Below are 19917 nucleotides of genomic sequence, written 5' to 3' on the forward strand. Positions count from 1 at the left end.
CCTCTACACCGAAAAACTTGCTCATCCTCGCCGCCGCCATGTGTGCCCGGTGAACCACTTTAAACTGTATTAGACTGAACCTGGCACATGATGAGGAGGAATTGACCCTACTTAGGGCTTCCGTCCATAGTCCCAACTCTAACTCCCCTCCTAACTCCTCCTCCCACTTGCCTTTAAGCTCCTCCACCGGGGTTTCCTACGCCTCTGAAAGCTCCTGGTAGATATGCAACACCTTCCCCTCCCCCACCCAGGTACCGGACAGTACTCTATCTTGTATCCCCCGTGGCGGCAGTAGCGGGTAGGCCGCCACCTGCTTCCTCAGAAAGGTTCGCACTTGTAATTACCTGAAGCCGTTCCCTGGCGGCAATTTAAACTTGTCCTCCAGCGCCTGCAGGCTGGGAAAGCTCCCATCTATAAACAGGTTACCCATCCTTCTAATACCCGCCCTCTGCCAGCTCTGGAACCCGCCGTCCATCCTACCCGGCAGGAACCTGTGGTTATTACACATCGGGGTCCAGATCGACGTGCCTTCCACCGTCTTGTGGCTCCTCCACAGCCCCCAGATCTTCAGTGTCACCACCACCACCGGACTTGTGGAGTAGCGGGCTGGCGAGAACGGCAGAGGTGCCGTTACCAGCACTCCCAAACTGGTGCCTTTGCATGACGCCACCTCCAACCGTTCCCATGCCGACCCCTCCCCCAATACCCACTTCCTGATCATCGCAATGTTGGCCGCCCAGCAGTAGTTGCAAAAGTTTGGCAGCGCCAGCCCACCCTCCCCCCGACTGCATTCCAGCAGCACTCTCTTCACTCGCGGGATCTTGTTCGCCCACACAAATCCTGAGATGATCTTATTAACCTGCTTGAAAACGAACGACTGCCAACTCCGGGAGAACCCTAACATTGATCCTCCTAAGGCAAACTTTATTTTCTCAAGGCTGAGAAACCCAGCCATGTCACTAACCCAGGTCTCTACACTCGGGGACTTCGAGACCCTCCACAATAACAGCATCCGTCTCCGGGCTACCAGGGAGGCAAAGGCCAGAACGTCAACCTCTTTCACTCCCTGAACTCCCGGATTTTCTGACACTCCAAAGATCGCCACCTCTGCACTTGCTCGCAGTTTTTTGGGCTGTTCAGTACTTCGCATACATCACAGGCCTCAACCCCATAACAATTTTAACGGAGCACACCCCAACACACCTACTGTTAGATGGTAGGTTAAAGGACGGTTCAGTTAACCAGATTAGAGCAGCGCGCTGGACCCTACTCTTACAAGGAAGGGACGTCACAGTAAAGAGGACAAAGACACACACATTTTTAGCAGATAATTTGCAGTATGCAGGAACCCCACATGAGTGTGAAATCATCGCAGCCAGGCACAACACAGGACCCTTTATTCCTAAATCGCTACCCACAAAAGCAGGCATCAGACCGCAGAGAACCCAGCCCACGGATAAATCTTTAAAAATTTATGTAGATGGCTCCTCCACCGTTGATAATGGAAAGGATTACAGGATGTGGTATAAATGTGGAAGATGCGTAGGGATGTGCATTAGAGAAGATATCACTGAAATTACCAGGACATTTAGGATCACAGGCAGCCGAGTTAGCAGCCATTACATACATAGTGCAGCACCCAGATTCTTTCCCGCAGATGTATATTCGGACGGTTTATATGTCTGTAACATTTTGATGGAATTCCTGCCCCTGTGGGAATCTAGAGGATTCATATCCGCTGACGGTAACCCCCTACCCTCAGCCCCATTACTGACGCACATTCTGGAAACAGCTAAAGACCACAAATATGGCATAATAAAGGTTAGAAGCCATCATCATTCGTCCCCAACCGGTAACGTAAAAGCGGATTCCCTAGCAAAGGCAGGATCACGACACAGTCACTTTTGACAACCCCCGAGAGTGCCCCAGTACACGCAGTCCGGGTCTCACAGACGAATATCCAAGATTTAGCACAGGCGCAAAAGGCAGACAACACCCTTCAACAAATTTTAAACGGTAACTTCCCGGCCCCCTACGACAAATTCAAGGACACACTGACGTTACAGAACGGAATTGTGTTAAAGAATGGAATTTATGTGGTCCCCACCCAGGACAGGAACCAGATTATTTGTCAATTTCATGACGGACACAGACATAGGGGATAGAAACCACCATTGCCCACTTTAGACCTTTGTGCTGGTGGCCCGATTTAGAAGCAGACGTCACACTTTATATTGAAAATTGTTTAATTTGTGCTCAAAATAACCCAGACAGATACGCCAAAAAAGGTCAGCTGAGACACACCCACCCTGTTAATGGCCCATGGATGAACCTACAACTAGATTACATTGGTCCCCTCCCCTCTGCAGAAATGGTTTTAAATATGTGTTGGTGGTGAACGACACCTTTATGAAATGGGTGGAAGCATTTCCCTCCAGGACAAACATGGCTAAGGCAACAGCTAAGATTTTAACACAGAAAATATTTACACGCTGGGGACTCCCCGCAGCATTGAATCAGACCAAGGTTCGCATTTTACAGGAAGAGTGATGCAGAACGTTTTGACAATTTTTGGGATAAAACAAAAATTCCATATTGCCTATCACCCACAATCCAGCGGCATTGTGGAACGTATGAACAGAACCCTAAAAGCGACTATCAGGAAAATGGTGCAACAGCACAACACTACATGGGACACAGGTCTCCCATTTGCACTTATGTTTATTAGGAACACAGTATCAAGTTCCACAGGTTTCACCCCCCACACCCTTATGACCGGGCGACCGATGAAAGGAACTGAATGAAATGAAATGAAAATCGCTTATTGTCACAAGTAGGCTTCAAATGAAGTTACTGTGAAAAGCCCCTAGTTGCCACATTCCGGTGCCTGTTCAGGGAGGCTGGTACGGGAGCTGAATATTTATTAGGACTTGATTTGGCCAGCCCCACAGTCACCGCCCTCACCCACGAAAAAGCAGTCCAACAGGTATTGGAAAATGTTAAGACAGCCCAGCTCGCTGCAGTTGTCCGACTAGGCGCCAGAAAAAAGCAGGGTAAGGCCTGCTTTGATAAAACGGTACACCCAGTAGAGTGTACAGTCGGTCAGCAGGTGATGATTTCCCTATATAACCCCATTTCATTCCTCTCCCCTAAATTTGCCTGACCCTACTCGATTTCAGATAAAGTAAGACCCTTGGTATATAAAATAAGGTACCCTTATGGAAAGTCAGGATGGTTTCATATCAACCAACTTAAGGTTTATGGAGCCCAATGCAGCCACTCACACCACGTCTCCTTGGCAATAGCAGACGACTGATAACTGACAACCCAGCCTGACCCTCCCCCAGCCAGGACAGCACGTCCACAGACCTGACCTTGTCCCTGCCCCCAGGAACGACTTTCCACCTTAGACTTGATTCGGACAATAGCGACAGCGCTCTAGACCTGTTTGAAATCAATGACCAATGGCACAACTGCCCAGGCCCCAGTCGCTCCAGCCCCAGGAACCCCGACCAAGATATGTCTGGTCCCTCATATCCCCTTTCATTGCCACAACCAGAGCCACCGCCACCGCCCGGCGATAGAAATTTGCTCTTTGCAGCTACCGCCCCACAGGACAAGAAACAATGGCACTGAGATAATTCTTGTCGGTTGACAAGGAATGATGATTTGAAACTCCGGACGGCACACGCAACCATGGCACGAAAACGGCAGACATGAGTTTGGCAACCGGGAGATGGTGATGACTCAGAGTCTGACTCCCGTTATGGTAACCCCTTAACGGCGCTTTTTGAAATGGAACCCTGAGGTGTCCAGATGATGAGAAAAAGGAACCGATTGAGATTTTCATAGAATTTACAGTGCAGAAGGAGGCCATTCAGCCCATCGAGTCTGCACTGGCTCCTGAAAAGAGCACCCTGCCCAAGGTCAACACCTCCACCCTCTCCCCATAACCCAGTAACCCCACCCAACACTAAGGGCAATTTTGGACACTAAGGGCAAATCCACCCTGGATATCATGGCCAATCCACCTAACCTGCACATCTTTGGACTGTGGGAGGAAACCGGAGCAACCGGAGGAAACCCACGCACACACGGGAGGATGTGCAGACTCCGCACAGACAGTGACCCAAGCCGGTATCGAACCTGGGACCCTGGAGCTGTGAAGCAATTGCGCTATCCACAATGCTACCGTGCTGCCCTTTACGGTGTCCTATTTTCTGATAGAGCCTGCCCGCCTTTATTTCTTGAATTTATTGATATAGTTTATTCTTCCGGTCTTGGATGTTTCGTTAATGTCACCCGTCCACTAAATTTCTTGATGCAGTCATGATTACTCGTCTGCACATTGTCAGAGTCCATAAGTTACAAACTCTTTCCGCTCGTGTAAGGTCACCCAGGCAGTGGAGTAACGGCACTAATCCCCGCCCTGCCTGAGAACCCCCTATGTATGTGGTCAGCCAAGCTGGGGTAGTGGAGCAACGGCACTGATCACTGCCCTACCCAGGGATTCCACCCATTCTTGGCCTGCCGCAGCTCATATGCACCCCATGTTCCCATCACTGATTTGGAAAAGTTTTTAAAACTCTTCACTGTCTCTGGCAGGTCTTTGTTCCCCCTGATTTTTTTTGCATATGGTTTAAAGAATGCTCTTTGCCACAGTCTCTGCACTCAACTTTGGTTTCCGGTGACCCTTCGGTCGCTAACCCCAACTGCTATTTACATATTCAACACACTTGTTTGAAACAAAATTTGCTGCTATTACACAACACATTGACCACAAGTGCACTTTAACAGAATGTTCTTTTCTGAAGTCTTGTCTCCAAAATGGCTGGTTTAAAAAAAAATAATGAGGGTGACAATTTTAATGGGAAATTGATATTAAGGAGAAACAATCAGACAAACGAGATATTAAACAAAGGTAATAATAGATATGATGCTTGCACCGCCAGGAATATACAAGGAGACAAAGAACAAAAGATAGGATGAAGACAGAACTAATGACCTCCATCGTGATCATCGTTGGATCACTACAGTTGCGCGTGTCAACGGCCCCTGCAACCCACACCACATTGGCCCCAAACATAACCATACAATATGAGACCCCTAGCCCGGGCACCATACCTCACTTGAAATAAACACTGATACCCCCACATGGTGCGATAACATTGTAAAATGGTATTCCCTCTCATACACGGTGGAAGCCCTATTAGTTATTGCAATACTCTGCAGTGTCGTTCAGACACTAACACTTCGAAAATGGCATATGAGAGCCTCCCGCTCACTGATATATACACTCCAAGCCCCCTTTGTTGGACTTCAACAGACTCCACACTTTTTAAACTCTTTCTGATGAATAAAGTTTGCGTTTTCGGTAAATGTAATAAGTTAAGTAGGAATGTGAAACTGCTATCGTTTAAAATTTTTGTACTGTAATAGAAGTTCTTTTTAGTTATTAGCGAGCAGCATAAGTGTAGTTTAGGTAAGGACAGTTAGAGGTTCCCCTTTTGTGTAAATAAGTTAAATGTGGAATGATTAAATGTTTTATAGTGCCCCTTTAGAATTTATGAATGTGTAATGTATTAAAAACTTAGTTAAATGCTCCAGTACATAGGACAGAGTAGTATAGAACCTGTCCTTGACCAAGGGTACCCGGCACACCATAGACCAGATGAAGGATCAGTATTGTGATCCACCACCCTTCGCGTTTAGGATCAAGAGGACGGACTATAGCCATCTGGGATGGCCACTTACAAAGGAAACATGGATACTTGCAAAGACTTAAGGGAAATATGGCCAATACAGGATTCAGGCAAACCCTCAGAGCTTGAATGTATATTTGCTAACAGAGAACCAGGCAGTATCGAAACCCCTGGCCGATTTGCATTCTAATGACCCATTTCCCCAGGACAAAGGACTGGTACTCAGGTATCAGATACAATTCCAGACACATCGGCGCCACTCCCTTCACCCAGGAAGCCCAAACAGCCAAGGTCAATGACCGCTCAGGACATGCCCAGCCATCAAGGCACTCTCCCCTTTATTGGCTCAAATCAAAGGCAGTGATCGAAGCCTGTCGAATTATTGGGTCCAAAGCGAAGGACCACCCAAAAGAGCACAAAACCCCAAAGGATAAAGAGAGACACTGCCATGTGTTTGATCTGTTTTGGCACTGGCACACCGGCACTCTTCGGCCCGGCCTATACCTGAAACCAACTGCAGCACCACGAACAGAAGCAAGTTCAAGATCAACGATCGCTATCAGACGGATAAGCCCAGCAGAACCGAAGTTACTTCTCCAGACCCAGCCACTCCAGATCCGAACAAAGGCCTTGTTCCTCTGCCAAAGCCGGGTGCCTGAATGTTAAGTACAGTTTGTTGTAGTGTTAGGTGTAGTTTAACTTGTAGTGTTTTAATGTTGCATGTGTGAGTTAATCTTGTGTGTAAATAAACCATTATTGAACTTGAACTAACTGACTGGGTGTTGGGTCTTTGATCAATATCCGATTGAACCTTGTGGTGGTATCAATTGATACCTGGTGACTCTGAAAAGCAATATTACTCAATGTTAAGAAGGCCAACATTATTGGTGTCTCCGGTGCAGAATTGGCAACAGTTATTAGTGACGCTGGTCGGATAGTATTCCACGCATCAAAATCGGCAACAACAGGGAGAACGTGCAGACAGCGGACCAAGCCGGGAATCGAACCTGGGACCCTGGCGCTGCGAAGCAACAGTGCAAACCACTGTGCTACCATCCCGCCCCAATGTAAGGGGACGAGGAGAAAGAGGGGAGAGGGCAGAATGTGAGTGGACTGATGTGAGCGTGAGGGGAGAGGGGAAATTGAGGGGAGTGGTGAGATTGTGAGGTGAGAGAGGGGATTGAGGGGAAAGGTTAGAGTGTGAGGGGAGAACGGCAAGTGTGAGGGGAGTGATGCGAGTGGGAGAGGGTGGGGGAGCGTGAGGAGTGTTGTGGGGGTGTGGGGGAAGAGTGATGGGGTGTCGGGCGGAGTGGAGAGGAATGATGGGTGAGGGGCAGAGTGATGGGAACAGTGGGGAAGTGAGGGGAGTGGTGGAGGGTGTGGGGGGAGAGTGATGTGAGAGGGGGGAGAGTGTTGGGAGTGGTGGAGGAGTGAGGGAGTAGTGGGAGGGGAATGGGGGAACGTGAGGGGAGTGGAGGAAGTGTGAGGGGAGTGACTGGAGTGCTGGAAGAGTGAGAGAAGAGGGGAGATTGAGGGAAGAGGTAGGGGAGTTAGGGGAATCATGGGTGAGTGTGGGTGTGTGATGGGAGCGATGGGAGCCTCAGGGGAAGGGTGGGAGAATGTGGGGAAGAGGGAAACTGATGCAGAGTCAGACATGATGTCTTCAAATTCTTTTTTTCAAAAGATAATTTATTGAAGGTATATCAAAAATGTACAGAAACTGAAACAATCAAAGAGCAGTGACAAATAAGCCATAATATAGCAACATTGCATATAGCAATATAACAGGGTACAAACTGCCCATATATACAATCCCCAGCCACACCCCAAAGACATTTTAAATCAAAATAACACACTCTGTATGAAGTATTCAAATTCAAGAAATGAGAAAAGCACATTGCCATTAAACAGCAGGTAATGAATAGATTGGTGCGCATTATAGTTTCATTCAGTTCTAAAGACGAGCCTTATTCAACTCGAAACGTTTTCTCTGTCTCTCTGTGGGCGTCAGACGTGCTGAGTTTTTCCTAGATTTTCTCTTTTTCTTTCAGTTTTCCAGACACAGGATTTTTCTGTGATTATTATTACAGTTTTATTTCTGCTCTTTAAGCGAGGGATGGATTTGAACCTCAGAGCTAAGATTCTGTTACATACTTAAAATCTTATTAAATGAATGAACTACTTACAACAATTAATTTATAGAGCCAAGATCTACACAAATGGGGACAAAGTCCCGTAATGCGCGAGATTAGCCAGGTATTTTCCAGCGCTTGGAGCAGCAAGAAGCACCCTGCTTTCTAACGCCCAGCAAGGTAGATTGGGGGCCTCAGCAGGGAACCCCCCCCCATAAGACCGACTTATCCCTGTCTTCTGTACTGAGAAGCTCTGCTCGCTGGAATTCCTCAGTGAGAGATGGGGATGCCATTTTTAAATGGTGCAAGATCTTCCAAGGCTCCAACACGTCCCCCAAACCCCTCCCAATCCCCAACTCACTATGAGGAGGTCCCTGGCCACAGACAACTCCACAACCAGACTAACTGTTGAAAAGGAGCAGAATTCTTCCCATATGACTTGCGCTTATCCTTTCCAAAATTCACTGCTAAACCAAATTTGAAAGAAACGTCCCTAAAACCTGTCTTTAATTTGAATTTTAATAATTATTCTTTGACTCTGGTACAAATGTTATAAAAAATTCAAATTGAATTTCTGCCAAACTTCTTCAAGACTTCAGGCTTATTGTTATATTTTGGGAACATGTAAATCCTTTTCACAGCTGTATAAGTACATTCGGACTTCAGATCATACTGTCACCCGTGACTTAATGTTTATCTTTTCTCAGCACAGAAACTCACTTCATTTTAAATTAACATCAATTGTTTCCAAACCTTTTTAGCTTTTAAGGAAACCAATTTTGAAAAAAATCTTTGATGTTTGCGAACAGCTTCCCCTGTTTTAACAATGACGTGACTGGAATGTAAGGTGTATTCTCAGCTGGATAAAGATACTTCTTCATGGGATCAGGATAAAGGTCGTGGATGATGGCGGTGGAGTAGTCAGAATGACAGAATCACAGAATAATACAGTGCAGAAGAGGCCCTTCGGCCCATCGGGTCTGCGCCAACACATGAAAAACACCTGACCTGCCTACCTAATCCCATGTGCCAGCACTTGGCCCATAGCCTTGAATGTTATGGTGTGCCAAGTGCACACCAGGGATGCTTTAAAGGATGAGAGGCAACCTGCCTCTACCACTCTCCCAGGCAGTGCATTCCAGACCGTCACCAGCCTCTGTGCAAAAATGTTTTTCCTCAAATCCCCATTAAACCTCCTGCCCCTGACCTTGAACTTGTGTCCCCTCGTGACTGACCCTTCAACTAAGGGGAACAGTTGCTCCCTATCCACCCTGTCCATGTCCCTCATAATCCTGTACACCTCAATCAGTTTGCCCCTCATCGTTCTCTGCTCCAGCGAAAGTTGACTAACATTTAATTGCTGATGGTCTTCCATGTTACCATCCTCGTCATTCTCCTCTTGGGATTTACAAGTCAATGGAATCTCTGCAAATTCATTCGGGCCCTTGGTGGGGACCTGCTTCATGTCAATTAGGATCTTGCGAAAATCAATGTTTTCTTGCCTTTAGAATCATGTCTTACATCCTCTCTCACCCAGACATGGTGCCCGGTTACCGTTCTTAAATACAACAAGTGATCCCCGCTGGCTAACTATGCCTAACCTCACCAATATTTTGTTCCAGTGTTGCGCCCGTGGCAGGATGTCTTTCCCCCTTCCCCCCCCGGTTGCTGCTGCTATTGACCAAGATACCTATCTTTGAGCCAGAAAGTCCAGAAAAGGCTGCCATCGTTTATAGAACCCTTGTACTGATCCTCTCAGGGCAAATTTGACCCTCTCCAATTTTATAAATCCCGCCATGTCACTGATCCAGGTCTCCACACTTGGGGGCCTCGCATCCTTCCACTGCAGCAAGATCCTCCGCCGGGTTACTAGGGACGCAAAGGCCAGGACACCGGCCTCTTTCGCTTCCTGCACTCCCGGCTCCACCGCAACTCCAAAAATCGCGAGTCCCCAACCTAGTTTGACCCTGGATCCCACCACCCTCAACACCATCCTCGCCACCCCCTTCCAGAATTCTTCCAGTGCCGGGCATGCCCAGAATATAGGGGCATGGTTCGCTGGACTCCCCGAACACCTGGTGCACCTGTCCTCACCCCCAAAGAACCTACTCATCCGAGTCACAGACATATGGGCCCGATGCAGCACCTTAAATTGGATGAGACTAAGCCTCGCACATGAAGAGGAAGAGTTGACTCTCTCCAAGGCCTCCGCCCAAGTCCCGTCCTCTATCTGCTCTCCTAGTTCCCCCTCCCATTTAGCCTTCAGCTCCTCCACTGACGACTCCTCCACCTCCTGCATTACCTTATAAATGTCAGACACCTTCCCCTCTCCGACCCACACCCCCGAAAGCACTCTGTCCATCGCCCCCCGCGAGGGCAGCAAAGGGAATCCCTCTACCTGTCGCCTAGCAAATGCCTTTACCTGCAAGTCTCTGAACATGTTCCCCTGGGGGAGCCCAAATTTATCTTCCAGTTCCCCCAGGCCCGCAAACCTCCCGCCAATAAACAGATCCCTCAATTTACTGATGCCCACCCTATACCACCCCCTAAATCCCCCATCAGTGTTCCCTGGGATGAACTGATGATTTCCACCTAATGGAGCCTCCATCGAGCCCCCTGTTTCCCCCCTATGCCGTCTCCACTGTCCCCCAACCCCCCCGCAAAATACAAACCTCAAACCATGCCCCCCCAACAGAAAACAGAACAAAACCCAAATAAATAACCATATCAAAATTACAAAAGTACAGAAAAAACACAGCAACAGCAGAAACCAGCAATAAAACATTACAACCGACCCCGCAACCCCTAGTTCGAGTCCAGCTTCTCCGTCTGCACAAAGACCCGCGCCTCCTCCGGGGAATCAAAATAGTAATGCCGCTCCAAATAAGTTACCCACAAGCGTGCAGGCTGCAACATTCCGAATTTTATTTTCTTCTTATGGAGCACCTCCTTCGTCCGATTAAACCCGGACCGCTGCTTAGCCACCTCCGCACTCCAATCCTGGTAGATCTGTACTACCCCATTCTCCCAATTGCTGCTCTTTACCCTCTTGGCCCAGCGCAGCACACACTCCCGATCACTGAACCGGTGGAACCTCACCAGCACCGCACGCGGGGGTTCATTCTCCTTGGGCCTCCTGGCTAGTACTCTGTGGGCTCCCTCCAGCTCCAGGGGCAGACTGAAAGACTCTGCCCCCACCAACATGTTCAGCATCCTGGCCACGTAGGTTGTCAGATCCGACCCCTCCAGACCCTCCGCAATGCCCAAGATCCGCAGATTCTTCCGCCTCATGCGGAGATCAAGCTCCTCGAAGCGGTCTTGCCACTTCTTATGGAGTGCCTCGTGCCCCTCCACCTTACTCACGAGGACCACGGCCTCCTCCTCTCATTCAGCGGCCTGCTCCTGCAACGCCTGGATGGCAGCACCCTGGGTCGTCTGGATCTCCAAAATCTTTTTGTTTGTTTCCTGCAGAGAGCTCAGCAGCTCAGCCTTAAAATCTGCAAAACAGCGCAGGAGAGCAGCTTGCTGCTCCTGCGCCCACAGCCTCCACTCCTCTGGTACTCCGCCGGCCACCATTTTGAAATCCTTCCCCTGTTTTTTCTGGGGAGCTGCTGCCGTTTTGTTCCGCGTTCCACTCTGTTGGAACCAACAATTCTACGGACACATGCTTGTAGGATTAGAATAGCGGTTTTAATATACTCACAACAGAGCCAGCCGGTTAGCCATTGAACTTTCAGTGAACTGGCCGGCTGACCATGTGGCACTGATTTTTATACAGCAGCTCCAGGGGGAGGAGTCCTGGGCGGAACCAAGGGAGAAGCCCAGTACTATTCTCGAGCATTCCCAGTACCTGGTGGTCAGGTAGTGCAATTGCACTTACAATATAGGCACATGTATATACAGATTATAATCCAGAGTGAATCACATTCACCACACACTCCGAGTTCAATGCATTAAATGTGGAGAAAGTTGATCACAACACCTTCTCCCACCTGGAGACGTCGAAGAAACTCCGTTTTGGGCTCTAAAAAGAGCCGAAAAGTCCGTTTAAATCGGGAGCTCCCAAATGCGCGGCTTACTACGTCATCGCCGCTACCGGAAGTCCGTGGCAGGATTTCTTTGTATAACACACTCTTATCATTTGCCTTAGTTTCCAGCATAACTAAGTGTTCAGGACAGCCAAGTTCTCCTGTCATCAATCCCTTCCCCTTTAGCAACTTATCTACCAGTTTCCTGAACTCTGTGTACTTTTTATTCAGCTGTAAGGCACACACATGCGTACTGTAGGCCAACTTATTCCAAACTTTCTCCAACTCCCTGTTTCCTTTCTGAACCTCTTTAAAAAGCCTTTCAAGGATACACCTGTAATCTGCACCTCACTTTTTTACAACTCCCAATCCATCCCTCGATTTAGGTGTATCTGTTTTCTCAGTCAGACTGTAATTATTCGTTCCCAGCATTGTAGCCACCGAAGCTGGCCATTCCCTCAATACAAAATGGAGGAACGCAAAGCTTGCAGGTTAAAATGGACAAAGTTTGCAGCACAAGCAGGCTGCACCAAGCCAATGTGTATTCTGTCTGCTAAGAAAGCAGACAGCACCGAAATGAACATTCCTCATACTAATGAGGCACTCTCCGGGATAGTTGACATAGTAATGGAACGATCCCAGGGACAATGGACACAAATAGGGAAGTGATTGCAACAGTGTATGGGAAACCAGACACCCCGGCACCAGCGGGGTTCGAAGACAAAGCACCTGAAGGCCCACCCAGTAGCCGAGGGACAGCCTCAGTATTGGGGAGATTCAAACAAATCGATTGGGAAGAGACCCAATCGATCCCCAGCAGATAGAGGGTCCGCCCAAAAGGGCGCGAAGCCCTAGGACCTATAAAAGACAGGTCCCAAACTTAGTTCATTCTTCTTGACCAGGCCTCCTCTCTTGACCAGCCCTCTCGACCAGCCTTTACCGAAGAAGACCTTGACCGAGAGAGAGGAGAGGTTTGGGACAGCAGCCGCCAGCAAGTAAGTGTCTCACAACGATCGCTACCAGAGATAGACACTCCTGACCCCTTTTTAACCCGTACCAACCTGAAGTCTGCGGACCAGTGCAGAGCAAGAGGCCTTGTCCCCTGATCCGGCAGTTCCCTTTAAGATAAGTATTGGTTTATATAGTGGTAGGAATAGTTTAGTCATCTTAGCGTGTGCATGAGTAGATTATAATTGTATTACAATAAACTCATTTGTTTGAACTTACTAATTGGTGTATGGTTTTATTGCTTTGAACTTGACCTTGAAACTTGTGGCGGTATCTTAACAATACCTGGCGACTCCAGAGCTAAGTAATGAAACAGAGCCAAATCGAGTGTTAAGCACATTCACCCAGAACGAGCAACAGCATATACGAATGCTATTGTGACTCTTGGCTTCACTGAATAAATACTCTATGTTTAACCACAACCTAAGACTGTTGCTTCTCAAATTGCAAGCCAATGACACTTCAGCTACTATGGGTCCTATTTCTGACACTAATCTGAAAGATTTTAGGTTGATACCTGACATAAGCAGGTAAGTGTTTGTAAGAACTTTTAAGCTAGGTTATTAAGTTTATTAAAAATTAACCATTTAGATATAATGCATTAGCTGAAAAGACAGGAAACGCAAGAGCGGTTCATTGATCTGAGGGGCAAACAGACAGTTGGTACGGAGTGTGTTGATCTCAGTAACTTTTTATAGCAGCATTCTATTCACTAGTCACAGTACTAACGAATTGTTCCTTGGTCATCCTCCAACATTCCTGGTCCATCTTCCATCTGAAGGAGGTGGTTTACCAGACGAGGACATGATGAGTACCAGTTCATGCACTTTACTTCTTGAGGCTGATAGTTTACCCAGTGCCAATCACCTGTTCAAACCATTCTGATCAATGGATACTGGTCAGGTACCCAGCATGCCAGGGTGGTCGCCACATTCCTGGTCTGGAATATTATACTGGAGTATAATAATAATAACCGCTTATTGTCACAAGAAGGCTTCAATGAAGTTACTGTGAAAAGCCCCTAGTCGCCACATTCCGGCGCCTGTTTGGGGAGGCCAGTACGGGAATAGAACCCACGCTGCTGGCATTGCAAGCCAGTTATTTAGCCCACTGTGCTAAACCAGCCAGTACGGAGGGCGCCAATAAGCTTTCTGCTATTGGTTTGGGAATGTTTATAGAGTTCAGTGACATAAGTGTGAGGACTGCAATCTTTGAGATCTTTATCTCTCCCCTGTCTTCTTAGAATTGTTTATGCTTTTTCCAGAGAGAGAGTCAAATGTCGTGCCAATTAGTTCTGTGAGAGTTCTATACAATTCTAAAAACTTAAAGCTTCTTATTTCTTTACATCAGGCAGGCATGTAGCAAGATTGGCCTGCAGGAGATTCAGTGAGGAGGGGTAAGTAAGTGGTAGTTGCTTCAGCAACTTTGTGGTGAATGTCCCTTAAGGGAAACAGAGCAGATTCAAGGTCACATAGCTTGGGGAACCAATTGGGACTCAGAGTGGGGAATCACCCCAGGGGGTGGGGCTCTCTTAGTTAGGCAAGAGAGATGCAGGGAGGAAGCTGCAGCCATGTGGCTGCTGAACCATTCTTATCAATAAATCTTTTTGTATTCATTGGTAGAGTCCCTGAAAATGCAGCTTTACATCTGGTGATGTGGGTGAATTTTTATACTGCCTCTGGCCTGACATCAGTGAGTATCCTGTTTTAATGGAAGTCTGAAAAATAAATTCTCACCAGAATTCCCCTCTTTGGGTGAAGAGACATTTGTTGAGACATTTTCAGACTCTGAGTAATGTAGAATCAGAAAGGATGGACGGTTACAAGATGGATGAGCAACTGAGAGAAAACGGCAAGACCCCTGGGTCAGAACCAACAAGAAGGGTGAGCTAAATACGAAAACATACCTCTGCATACGTTGTAGACTAAGAGGCAGTCCGGGAGGCTCAGTGCATTGGAAAGGCTGAGGGACTGAGGCAGAAGAAACCTGAATTGGCTGGCGTATGTCAAAAGTTCAGAAAGAAACGAGTAGAGAATGAGAATGAGAAAATATTCCTGTGAAGCAAGAACTGTGGCATTAAGTTTAAAAAATAGAACTTAAGTCAGAAAAACAATTGAGTTGTTGCAGCAAAGTTTAAAAAAAAGAGTACACAAAAAGCAAATAAAATAAAAAGTACCTCAAGTGAACTGCAACGAGGTGTCCCGAAGCACAGGAAAATCAAGAAGCTTACGTTGAGTGACAGGCTCCCGATGTGTAGGGTCAGGGGAGAGCCTGCGGGATTGTGTGGCCGCAATTACTGCGCTGGTGACATTCATTCAAGCAGAGAAGTTGTGAATCTTTAAAAAAAAAAGGAAAGTTATAATCAACAGCCCTGATCGGATCATGAGAGTGCTGGGTCTCCAAGTGAGGGGAAAAATAGAAAAAACTCGCACATCAAAGAAAAAAGCAGAGGAAAGAAACGGATTCTCTAACCAATTAAAAGAAGAAACATCTCTCAAGATCACTGAAATGACCTTCCTTCGATTAAAACGGAAGTTTTAAAAATTCAATAAAGCGCAATCAGGTTTGCACCAAAACTCCACAGCACACGGGGAAACCACGGCGAGAAAGCTGACAACTGTAAAGCAGTAATACCCTTAAAGAGCTAACACATATAAAGTGGTAATGCACTTAAAGCAGCAACCAGAAGAAGGAACAAACAACTATGGACTGGAAAATTGGATCCTGGATAGAGGGCGACTCTCAAAAAAGGTCCAAAAGCAACAAAGACTTCAAAGAAGCTCCAATGGAGGACCTCAGAAAGGCGGCAATGAAAGGTCACGGAACGAGGGTAATGAACGATCCAAAAATAAGAGCAATGGGCAAATTGCAGAATGGAAACAACAAAGAAAATTACAGCACAGGAACAGGCCCTTCGGCCCTACCAGCCTGCGCCGATCCAGATCCTTTATCTAAACCTGGCTCCTATTTTCCAAGGATCTACTTCCTTCTGTTCCCTGCCCGTTCATATATCTGTCCAGATGCATCTTAAATGATGCTATCGTGCCAGCCTCTACCACCTCCGCTGGCAAGTCAGCACTTCTTCAGAGACATACCTGACCAACAGTGAAGCCAAAAGGGTTTGGCTGAAGTTAAGACAAGTAGAAATGAAGGCTCCATTTGTGTAATGTATATGTCCAGTAAGAACATGATGGATTCTCCTCGGTAAAAATGCTGAAATTAAATACTTCCAAAGAAACTGGAACTGTCGAACATAAATAGTAATCAGTAAAAAGCATTAAACCTCTAGAGAAGACATTAAAACAACAAGATGAAATGATTGACAGCATTCTTGCAAAACAACAAAGTTGCAAAAAAATTACAAACAAAGTTAGGGAGAAATTAAGGCGACAATGTAAAATAAGCTGAACTCCATGAAAATGCAACTTGAAAATAAGAACACGTCCAGTAAAGAATTGAATCGTGAGAATTAACTGAAGAGGTAAAAACATTGAAATTGACAGCAGTATCAGCAAATCAGACAGAGAAAGAAACTGAGATTACTTGCCAGAACAGATTGCTGAAATAGTCACACTAATAGAAAAACGCAAGAACCAATATGATAAAATGGTCGATGAAAAAGATACTGGGCGCAATTCTCCCCCCCCCCACCCCCCATGCCGGGTGGGAGAATCGCGGGAGTGCCGGGCGAGTCCCGCCACGCCGCCCCGGCACCCGCACACGATTCGCCCACCCCACCCCCCCAAACCGGTACGCCGAGATTTACGGCTGGCCGCTCGGAGAATCGCCGCTCGCCGTTTGTAACAGGCAAGCGGCGATTCTCTGGCCCGGATGGGGCGAGCGGCCTGCCATACACGACGTGTTCACGCCGGTCCCAACCACACCTGGTCGCTGCCGGCGTGAACAGCGCGCAAACGCTGCGGGGCCGGCCTGTGGGGGGGGGGGGGGGGGGAGGGGGGATCGAGGACCGGGGTGGCGCGCTCAAAGGGGACTGGCCCGTGATCGTGCCCACCGATCAGCGGGCCGGCCTCTCTGCGAGATGCACTCCTTTCCTCCGCCGCCCACAAAATCACTCTGACATGTCTTGCCCGTGGGGAGGACGGCACCCGCACATACGTGGGTTGGCGCCGGCCAACCTGCGCATGCACGGGTGACGTCATTTACGTGGCGCCGCTTTTATGCGGCGCCAAGGCCCGGCGTGCGTAAATGACGCGGCGCCGCTCCCAGCCCCCCGCGGGTGGGAGAATAGAGGGCGAGGAGCGGCCTCCGACGCCGGAGTGAAACACTCCAGTTTTCACTCCGGTGTCGTCACTTAGGGCGCCGGGTGGGAGAATCGCGGGAGGGCCAGGCGACTCACGACACGCCACCCTGGCCCCCCCCCCCCCCCCCCCCCCCCCGCTCGCCGAATCGCTGCTCGCCGTTTTCACGGCGACTGGCGATTCTCAGGCCCGGATGGGTCGAGGGGCCTGCCGTTCTCGACCGGTTCACGACGGCGGCAACCACACCTGGTCGCTGCCGTTGTGAACATGGGCGCCAGATGCTCTTTTGTGGCTTGTGGGGGGCGGAGAGGGGAGTGAGCACCACGGCCGTGCTCGGGAGGGGACTGGCCCGCGATCAGTGCCCACCGATCGTCGGGCCGGCGTCTCAAAGGGACGCACTCTTTCCCCTCCGCCACCCCGCAAGATCAAGGCACCATGTCTTGCGGGGCAGCGGAGGGGAAGACGGCAACCGTGTATGCTCGGGTTGGAGCCGTCCAACCTTCGCATGCGCGGCTGACGTCACTTAGGCAAAACCGTCGCGTCATTCTTGGTGGCTGAGAATAACAGAGCGCCGCTCCTAGACCCCCGAGTGGGGTGAATAAGGTGCGAGGAGCGGCCTCTGAGGCCGTGTTCACGACGGCCTTCCTGATTCATCGTGGGAGCGGAGAATTCCGCCCTTAGTCTCCCGTTGGGAGAATCCCACCCACTGAATTGAAATGCTGGAAAGAAAAGAAACTTTATCACATGACCTAAGTATCAGAAACAGAGTATCATTCCTTCACACATCACAAACCAAGGATGTGAAAGAACTGTCAAGACATAAGACTTGTATTGTGATGATATCTGCCTGCATGCATTTCAATGAGAGGTGCTCAGCAGAGCAAGGATCAATGTGGGACTGGAGAGTGGCACGGCTCGCAGAATTATGCATGTAGTCACATGGGCAGAGAACAGTCTAGAACTGAACTCGGTAAGCAGAAAGCCTGCATGGAACCGCTCCATGTAAGACCGGGGTCGGGATTCTCCGAAATCCTGGCCAAGTGGTGACACCGGCATCAAAACCGGCACGAACGACGGCAGCGTCAATGGGCCTTCAGGCCCAGCCATTCACCCCTTCCTCGGGGGGTTCTGCGCATGCGCACCACGGCCGTCTCCGAGCCGGCCCCCGGGCAATATTGCGGAGCCCTTTAGGGGCCTGGAGCGGAGGAACATAGGCCCCTGCACCCCCGGAATTAGCACACCCGCCGATCGCAGGCCTGGCCACCGTGGAGGCCCCCCTGGAATCGCCCCCCCCCCCCACCAGGATGGCCCCCGCAGCCAGAATGCCGAGGTCCCGCCGGGTAGGACCATACACGAACGACGCTGGCGGGACTCGGCAGGCACTTGGCCCATCGAGCAACAGAATCGCCGCGGGGGGGGGCGCTTTTGATGACCCCCGACCGGCACCGTGGCTACTGCGCTGGCGTGATTGCCGCCATTTCTCCAGTCGGCAGAGAATCGGCAGCTCGGCGTTGGAGCGGCGTGATGGGATTCGCGCCCAGCGGGGGCTCGCAGAATCCAGGCCCATGTTTGGAATTGCACATAGGTACAGCCTACCAATAAAAGTGTTTACATTTAAACACACAAACTTCAAGATCTCAACAATGAGCCATCACCACTGCAGCAATAAAAAAACATATTCGGTACATAATATGAAACAAGTGGATCAAGTTAGATCCCCGGAATTATTGTGTTTGAGACCGGATCCCTGCCGTGCCAAGTAGATATGAAGAGACGGATCATTTGTAAACACATGGACCACTTGAGGAGCAGAGAAACACTCCAATAGTCAGTGTGGCCATCAAGAAACATCTTTGAACTCATAAGCACCAAAGTACCTGATTGACCTGTTAGAAACATAACTGATGTCTCTGTGGAAACAAATATTGGTGAATCGTCTGTGCCAGAAGAAGTACTCATTATTGCAGTGCTTGTTAATGTCGAACCTGTGGAAGCACCTTAGGCCACAGAATTATGCTGCTCTACAAGAAACAAAAAAACCCTCAAAGACTGGATTTTTAGTTGTCCAACTCACGTATATAATGTTCAATTAGAATTTAGGACTGGGTAACTTAGATTGGATAAAGAACTTAAAGGTGGAGGGATGTGGTGATTGTGTCTTTTAAGGGCAACACAGCAGAATAAGGGTCACCTGGCCCGGGGGACCAATTGGGGTTCAGAGTGGGCAATCACCCCGGGGGTGAAGCTTTCTTCGGCAGGAGACAGGTGGGGAGTTAGGTGCAGCCAATTGGTGGCTGAGAAATGCACATTAATAATCCTTTTTGTGTTCATTAATGGAGTCTCTGAAAGTGCATCTTTACAAACTTTTTATAATATGAAATATATTTTGAAAGTTATTTAATATTTGTAGGAATTTAGCAATTGTAAAATATTTAATCTCTTAAAGGTTGTTTTAATGTTTTTTTCTGATGAAAGGAACCTAACTAGAGATTTACATTGGTTTAATGCCTCTATCTGATTATTTACAGTAGTGATGGTTATTATGCTGTTTTGTGTTATTTTGGCACTTAGAAAAAGTAGAATCATAGAATTTACAATGCAGACGGAGGCCATTCAGCCCATCAGGTCTGCATTGGCCCTTGGAAAGAGCACCCTATGCCTCCACCCTATCCCCGTAACCCAGTAACCCCACCTAACCTTTGGACACTGAGGGGCAATTTAGCATGGCCAATCCATCTAACCTGTACATCATTGAACTATGGAAGGAAACCCACACAAATAGGGGGAG

Source organism: Scyliorhinus canicula, chromosome 9 (genome assembly GCF_902713615.1).
Source record: "Scyliorhinus canicula chromosome 9, sScyCan1.1, whole genome shotgun sequence".
NCBI classification, from domain to species: domain Eukaryota; kingdom Metazoa; phylum Chordata; class Chondrichthyes; order Carcharhiniformes; family Scyliorhinidae; genus Scyliorhinus; species Scyliorhinus canicula.